The 6,675-nt window shown below is 46.1% G+C and overlaps 1 pseudogene; it reads left to right on the forward strand.

Moving 5' to 3' along the window:
• The first annotated feature begins 1,483 nt into the window (after positions 1-1,483).
• LOC115314447 lies at positions 1,484-3,587 on the forward strand (annotated as a pseudogene).
• Positions 3,588-6,675: the final 3,088 nt, after the last annotated feature.

Genomic DNA, 6,675 nt, shown 5'->3' on the forward strand with positions numbered 1-6,675 from the left:
AAGCATTACTCTATTAGCGCTACCCAGAAACTATATAACCAAGTGTGGATCTGGACGAGAGTATCTGTCACCACCCAAGGTCAGCCCTTGCCGTCAAAGGAGGTGAAAAGGAAAGAAGGGGAATGGGAAAAGTGAAAAAGAGAAAACAAGGGTGAAAGAAGAGAGGGGATAGTAGAAGTGGCGACTGATTGAATCATCCTGGTCGGGCCAAGCCAGGACACCCGTCTACGAGAAGCGGGGGCCGATGTGGTGTATTGCTTCACCCGGGGGGCCCCGAAGGTTTTAAACCTACCTCGGACACGGGAAAGCCACGCGCAGCCAGACGTGGGCGGGCGAACCCGCATGGCTCGGGGTCCGTGGTGACGCCACTCAGCAAACACCTGCTTTCACAGGTGCCTTATGCGGGGGAGACAGTTTATTTTGCGTGATTATGTGCATGTAATTGCTGGTCAGGAGGTCGGGATGCCTTGAGGCAAACCCGCATTTACCGCTGGCGCGGTGCCGACTTTTCTGCCCGACTTGCCAGCCTACCTTTCCAAGGAAGTGCGTCAGAAAAGGCCGGAGAGAAAACGCCTTGTTGCGTGCCCGACAGAAATCGCCAAGAAAATGCGCTTGTCTCGTCGCGTTGTCCACGAGCAAAATTCGTCAGATGTCACTGCGCGAGACAAGAAGTCCAACCTCAACGTAACAGAACCCAACGAGCCCGCGGGCCTACAAGCCATTCAAAACGCCAAAAGACAATGACGGAAAAAAGAAAACAACTCGGGGCGCTCTAGGTTCTTTATTTTGTCCTGGATTTTCGACGCGTGTAGTCCGTGATGAGAAACCAGCTAACCAAACCCTGTTATTATGGTGTCATGTAATCTGCTGCTGAAAAGCTGCTTTGCTTGTTGCTAGATAGTAATAAATACTAGTTTCTTGTCAGTATTTCGTCTTGATCTTTTCTAGGTATCATCTGCGTGGCCTGCCGGTATCTGGGGAAAGTGCTACTGACGAGAAGATCCCTTCTAAGGGCATGGAATCTGGTGAAACCGAATATCCGAAAGTGTCAGAAGCTGTCACAGCAAAAAACAAGGCGTCTCTTCTCTCGTATGTCCACACTTCAAGAGCAGCTTCGCAAAATGCAAGAAACTCGCGTGTCAGTGATGAAGCTTTCAGAGCTAGAATGGAAAGCCTGTCACCAAAGCACGAAGAAGCAGCCCTCCACATTTTTGCGGCAACCAAGCGCAAACGCATGCAGGGAATGACCTATTCAAAGAACTGGATTCTTGAGTGCATAATCATGAAAAGGAAAGGGCCCAGACTCTCTGAACACCTACGCAAGCAACATATCCTTGTTTTGCCAACAAAAACCACGCTACGAAACTACCTCAGGTCATACAGATCAGGGTATTGTTTCACCACGAACGTGTTCAGTGCCATAAAAGACAAGACTAGCTCTATGGATGTGTTCAAAAGACATGGTGGCCTCTTAGAAGATGAAATGAAACTTTCAGAGAACCTGAGTGTGACATCTGGTGCTCACATTGAAGGATTTGTTGATTTACGTTCTTTTACTCACAACAACGACAAGCATGTCGTTTCCGACCATAGAATGGTATTTGTTCTTGTGCCATTTGCTGGCGGCTGGACCCAGTTTCTTGCTGTATTTGCCACACATGGAAATGTGAAAGGGAACCTGCTACAAAAATCATGACTGAGGCAGTGATCCTTGCAGAACAAGCGAGGTTATTTGTGGACTTCATCGCCTGTGATGGTGCAGCGTAGAATAGGAACATATGGTCGCTCATGGGCATCCGGGCGACTCCAACGTTTACCAAGTGCAAGGTATAGAACCCTGTTGACCCTACCCGCTGACTTCATTTGGTATCGGACCTTCCGCACATTCTGAAATGCCTGAGGAATGGACTGCTGAAGCAGAGTTTCAACACTCCAGCGGGCAAGGTAATAACGCCGCTTTTTTTTTATTTCACTAGTGTTCAGAGTGCTTGCAGCAAGCAATTTTGGACTATATATACAAAGTATCTTAAAGTATCTGTAATAAAGTGGAACCTTTTTGTTTGTTGTGAATTTCAGGTCTCGCTTCGTCCTGTGCGAGCGGCATTACAACTTGACGGTTCCAATGTCACACTTGAAGCCATGCCTGGGATCACACGCTGCCACATCAACCCGAACAATATGAAGAAGATGCGTGTTGGCTATGCTTTTCAGCTATTTGTGGACACAGTTTTGAACCGGCTTCGCTTTCACAAGACTGAACTGGAAGCCAGGAACGGGAGCATAGAATCTGTGCTGATTTGCTTAGAGTGAGGTGATTTCTTCACAAATTTTGATGATTGAATATTGGTGAGCATTGGCACCCACAAGACACATGCAACGTTTGTCGTGTCTTATGTCTGCCTTTTCTTAGTCTTTGGTTTTTGAGCGCTGTTTGAGTTTTGGATGTTTTTCGTTCCTTGAAGAATTCCATCCTGTAATACAAGAATAAGCTGGAAAAAGCATACACCTAATGTCATTTAATTATTGCTGTCTAAACTTCAAAAGAAATTAATAGGGATATATAGTGTTTTTTATTGCAGGATTATTCGGGACTTGATTCAAATCATGACGTCCCGGTTTCCTCGCAAAACCCTCCGGCCTGGATCTGATGAAGAGGGGCAGCTGCTCTCCTTTCTGGCATACCTAACAGAATGGGAGCTCCATGCGGGTGGACGGCGTGACTTTCTACCTCTACTGAAGTTGGCCTAAGGGTTACTATTTCAAGTGTTCTGTCCTTGCCCGACTACCTGACGCAGCAAGTAGACTACGAGTATGTTATGACCTCCAAACTTAGTCAGGCCCCTGTTGAAAAAATCTTGGGTACAGCAAGGCAGTCCTCTGGGTGTAATACGCATCCAACTCCCCAGCGGTTTCTGGTCACTATTTCCTGCTTACGTTTTTATGGGCTTGCCAGGTCTGTATCAAATGGCAATGCTGAGCCAAAAGTTCTGACGGCACTCCTTGAACCAAGCACAGGGCACACCCAGCCAGGCACAAATGGATCAATACAAAAGTTACTTGAAAATGGGAACCTATCTATAGCCCAGAGAATCCTATTCAGACCACATGACGTAGCTCTAGACCACGCTGCATGCGTTTCAGCCAAAAGTGACGAGCGGCTGATATACTACTGTTGCGGCTATGTTGCCAGGAACTCGTCCTCAAGGCAAACTGCAACAACTGTCATGCATTGTCGCTAACAAAGAAAGGGTTTGTTGAGTTGCTGAAGGTAGCTGAGTACACGAGACTGCGGGATAAAGGTGGTTTGCTGTACCCCTCTGGATACCTGTTTAGATTTGTTCAAAAGCTGGAAACTTTGTTTGCTAGCTGTTTTAGTATGCAAGAACTTCATCATGAGAGTGAAATGGACCTAGTCGCTCGTGCTCAACACCAACAGGTTGACATTGTTGGATTCATATTCATTGACTGCTCAGATGATAGCTTTTTAAGTTACTACACGATTACTTTGTTTTGCCAAGTCCCTAAACCATGCGAGAGCTAACAGGTGTGACGCTGCAAAGTATCTGAAGATGACCCGCTATACATAGACTGTTTTGGAAGTTTACAGGTCAGTAGACAATAGTTCCTGTAGTTGTGCATTCATTATTTGTGTAAAAAGAATATGAATGGTATGCTTTGGAAAGCTCGATTCCTCTTGCACCATGGTCTGTGAAGTAAACTGTGTTTCGAAAGGCTTTCGTTTAAAAAGATCGCCGCATATTGCACGCTCCAGAAATAGTGCTACAAAAAGTGCCGCAACGATTACGCGTATTTGACCTGCCTTTCCTGCGTTCAGCACGTCCCAAATCGAAGTGTAGCTCTTCAACAAATATTTTTTCACAATGACACCGTCTTTGATAAGGGCGAGCGGTACACGCATTTAATATGGGATATAAGTTATAACTGAATATCGAAGGAGAATAAAAATGTCTTCATTAGCAAAAATACGAGATACCTTGAGTGCCTCGTAAGGCTAGGAGCGTCTGCTAGCCAGCCAGCCAGAGCAAACACTACATCGCACCGAAGACACAAAATCGCTACATTGAGCGAGAAAACTTTAAACACTAATTCATAGACGTTGCAACACCCATAAAGCACATATAGGCCACAGTAATGGACCGCTAAGGTCGAAACCAGCTACGCGTGGAACGAGCTCACTCCTGGCAGAGGTGCTGGGGATGGAGCGCCAGCGCCACCTGGTAGATTCTACACGATTTTCCACAACCCCCATATTCTAGTTCACTGTACCCAGGTTGCCCAAACATCTCCCCCTTTCCATAAATGAAAATAAGGGACGTCTTAGAAGGTCTTGTGGGGGGGTCTTCCTTCTGGGTCAGCAAGGGTCCTCTTAGATGGGCGAGCACGGGTCCGACGTCAGTACTTCCGGTAGTACCGCTGCGGCTGTGGTCGGTCTGATGTGGGAGCTGCGTCGCCGCCGTCTGGCATGAGGAACTGGAAATTAAAAACAACATAAGGTCATGGCGCGACAGGAATAAGTGGCCGCGCACACAAAAAATGCCTGCCCCACTGTGCATACGGGAGCACGGCTACTTTCTCTTCTTCCAACAAAAAACCGAAGAGGCCATGAACATAATGCACTTAGAGGTCGTGCTCCTTTCGGTCGTCTTCACCACCACCTCAAGTTGTATCGCGGCAGAGACGGTGTGGAAGCTTCCGAGAGGTGGTCCGGATCGTCGCCATTTGGAACCTGCGACACCTCTACCCCTCGGGGTTGTAGGACCCGAGGCGATAGAGGAGGCATTTGGAACCTGCGACATGAATAGACCCGCACACTCCACCAGATTCGCAATGCACCAGCTCATAGGACAGGTTGGAGGGGTTTTTACTAACACGGTAGGGGCCATCCCACCTCTTTGCTAAAAAGGTCGTAAAGCGTCTTAGCAGCATCACTCAGCGGATGAGTTCGCCTCAGTACCAGATCTCCTTCTTTGAACTGTAGATTTCTACTACCGTTGTTCTACTGGTTTGCCTGCTGCAGTCTCGGGACGTCGAGGCTCCTTGGAGCTTCACGCAGGTTCTCCATGAAACGCCTCCGGAGATCTTCGGGTAGCTGCAAGGTAGTGCGCTACATGTTTGCAGGACGTGTGCAAAAAAGGCCGTTTCTCAGGGGAAACACGAGCTCTTTCCCAAAGTTAAGTTGAGCCGGAGTAAAACCCGTGCACCGGTTGATTGTTGTGCGGGTAGCGAATGCCATTTCTTCCCATTTTGCTTCCCAGTCTCTGTGTCGCTATGTATGCGGTACAAGCATCAGCTTCAGGTTACGGTTCACTTATTCCGTGATATTCGTCTGTAGATAGTACGGTCAAGCAGTGTTGTACAGAACGGTGTTCCAAGGAACCGCGTTCCTGGAACGCATTCCTTCTGGAAGGAAAGAACGAATGCCGCCGTTTCAATCTGCCTCGGAGGAACTGGAATGGGAACTCGTAAAATTTTTACTGGAATGAAAAAAAAAGAAAAAAGAACGGCGTTTTTTCTTCGTCCAGTGGAGTAATTTTTACTTATTTTTTGCGAGGAAAATTCTAAAAAGTATAATAACAATATCTTTACGAAGAGCTGGGTCTCGGTAACTTTTCGGTTACTTATCTTAGGTTTTATTTTGTGTGGTTCCCGCTTCGTAGCAGTCGGGTGCGGGGAGCTGGTGAGCGTTGTTTCTTTTTTCAGGCCCCGGGACTGCGGTGCAAAAAGCAAAACTTTTAGTAGAAGCAGAAAACAAATAAAAAGGAACGTTATAAACTCGGCTACTTTCTTTGCTTCCACGAATCTTCATACACCTCGAAATCTAAGGCCGACTACAGCCATCACTGAACTACAACGAAAAAACTTACAGTTACAGCAAAAGCACAGGTTACCAGAAATCGACCTCTCCCTAAAAAATATAAAATATATAAATACCTAAAAAATACAAAAAAATATAACTTTTATTCAATTCCCCCTTTTCTCTCAACTTCAAACTAAACAACGAACACAACCTTTGTGAAGAATGACCTGTAGTTTTCAAGACTGACCTTCCGAAAAGCCCTACCTTCTTCTTCACTCGCTCGTTTTGCGGAGAGCAACACCGAGAAGCAACGGTTGTTATGTTCGAACACGGAACTTCGTTAGATTGAAACGTGTGAGGTTGTTGTAAAACGTTTGTGCAATGCAGGGTAACAGCATATTTGGCTCGTCTGAATCGGCCACCACAAACACCAATATGGTTAAAAGCTGAGATTTTTAAAGGTGAATATTTCAACAAATGAAACCCCGCTTCCGCTTGTTTTCTTCTCCGGGTGCCCTTCCATCACGTCATTCAAATTCGTATGTTGCCATTTAATAATAATAATAATAATAATAATAATAATAATAATAATATTAATATTAATAACAAGCTTTATTTACAATATAAGTATGGTTGCAGCTGAGGAAACGGTTGTTCAAGCAGCTTTACAGGTCCTTAGCCCCCTTGCACACTCTAAGAAAAAATGGAGGAAAAAAGTAGCAACGGTGCGTCTTCCTCCCTTCTACTGACGCGCCCCCAAGCAGACAAGAGAAAAGGGGAGGAACGAAATGTTTTTCTCCTTCTCCAGGCAGACGGGAGAAAGCTTTCACCCTCCCGACTGATCTTCTTTCGGTTTC

The sequence above is a fragment of the Ixodes scapularis genome, unplaced genomic scaffold (genome assembly GCF_016920785.2).
Source record: "Ixodes scapularis isolate PalLabHiFi unplaced genomic scaffold, ASM1692078v2 PGA_scaffold6__148_contigs__length_123643588, whole genome shotgun sequence".
Lineage (NCBI taxonomy): Eukaryota > Metazoa > Arthropoda > Arachnida > Ixodida > Ixodidae > Ixodes > Ixodes scapularis.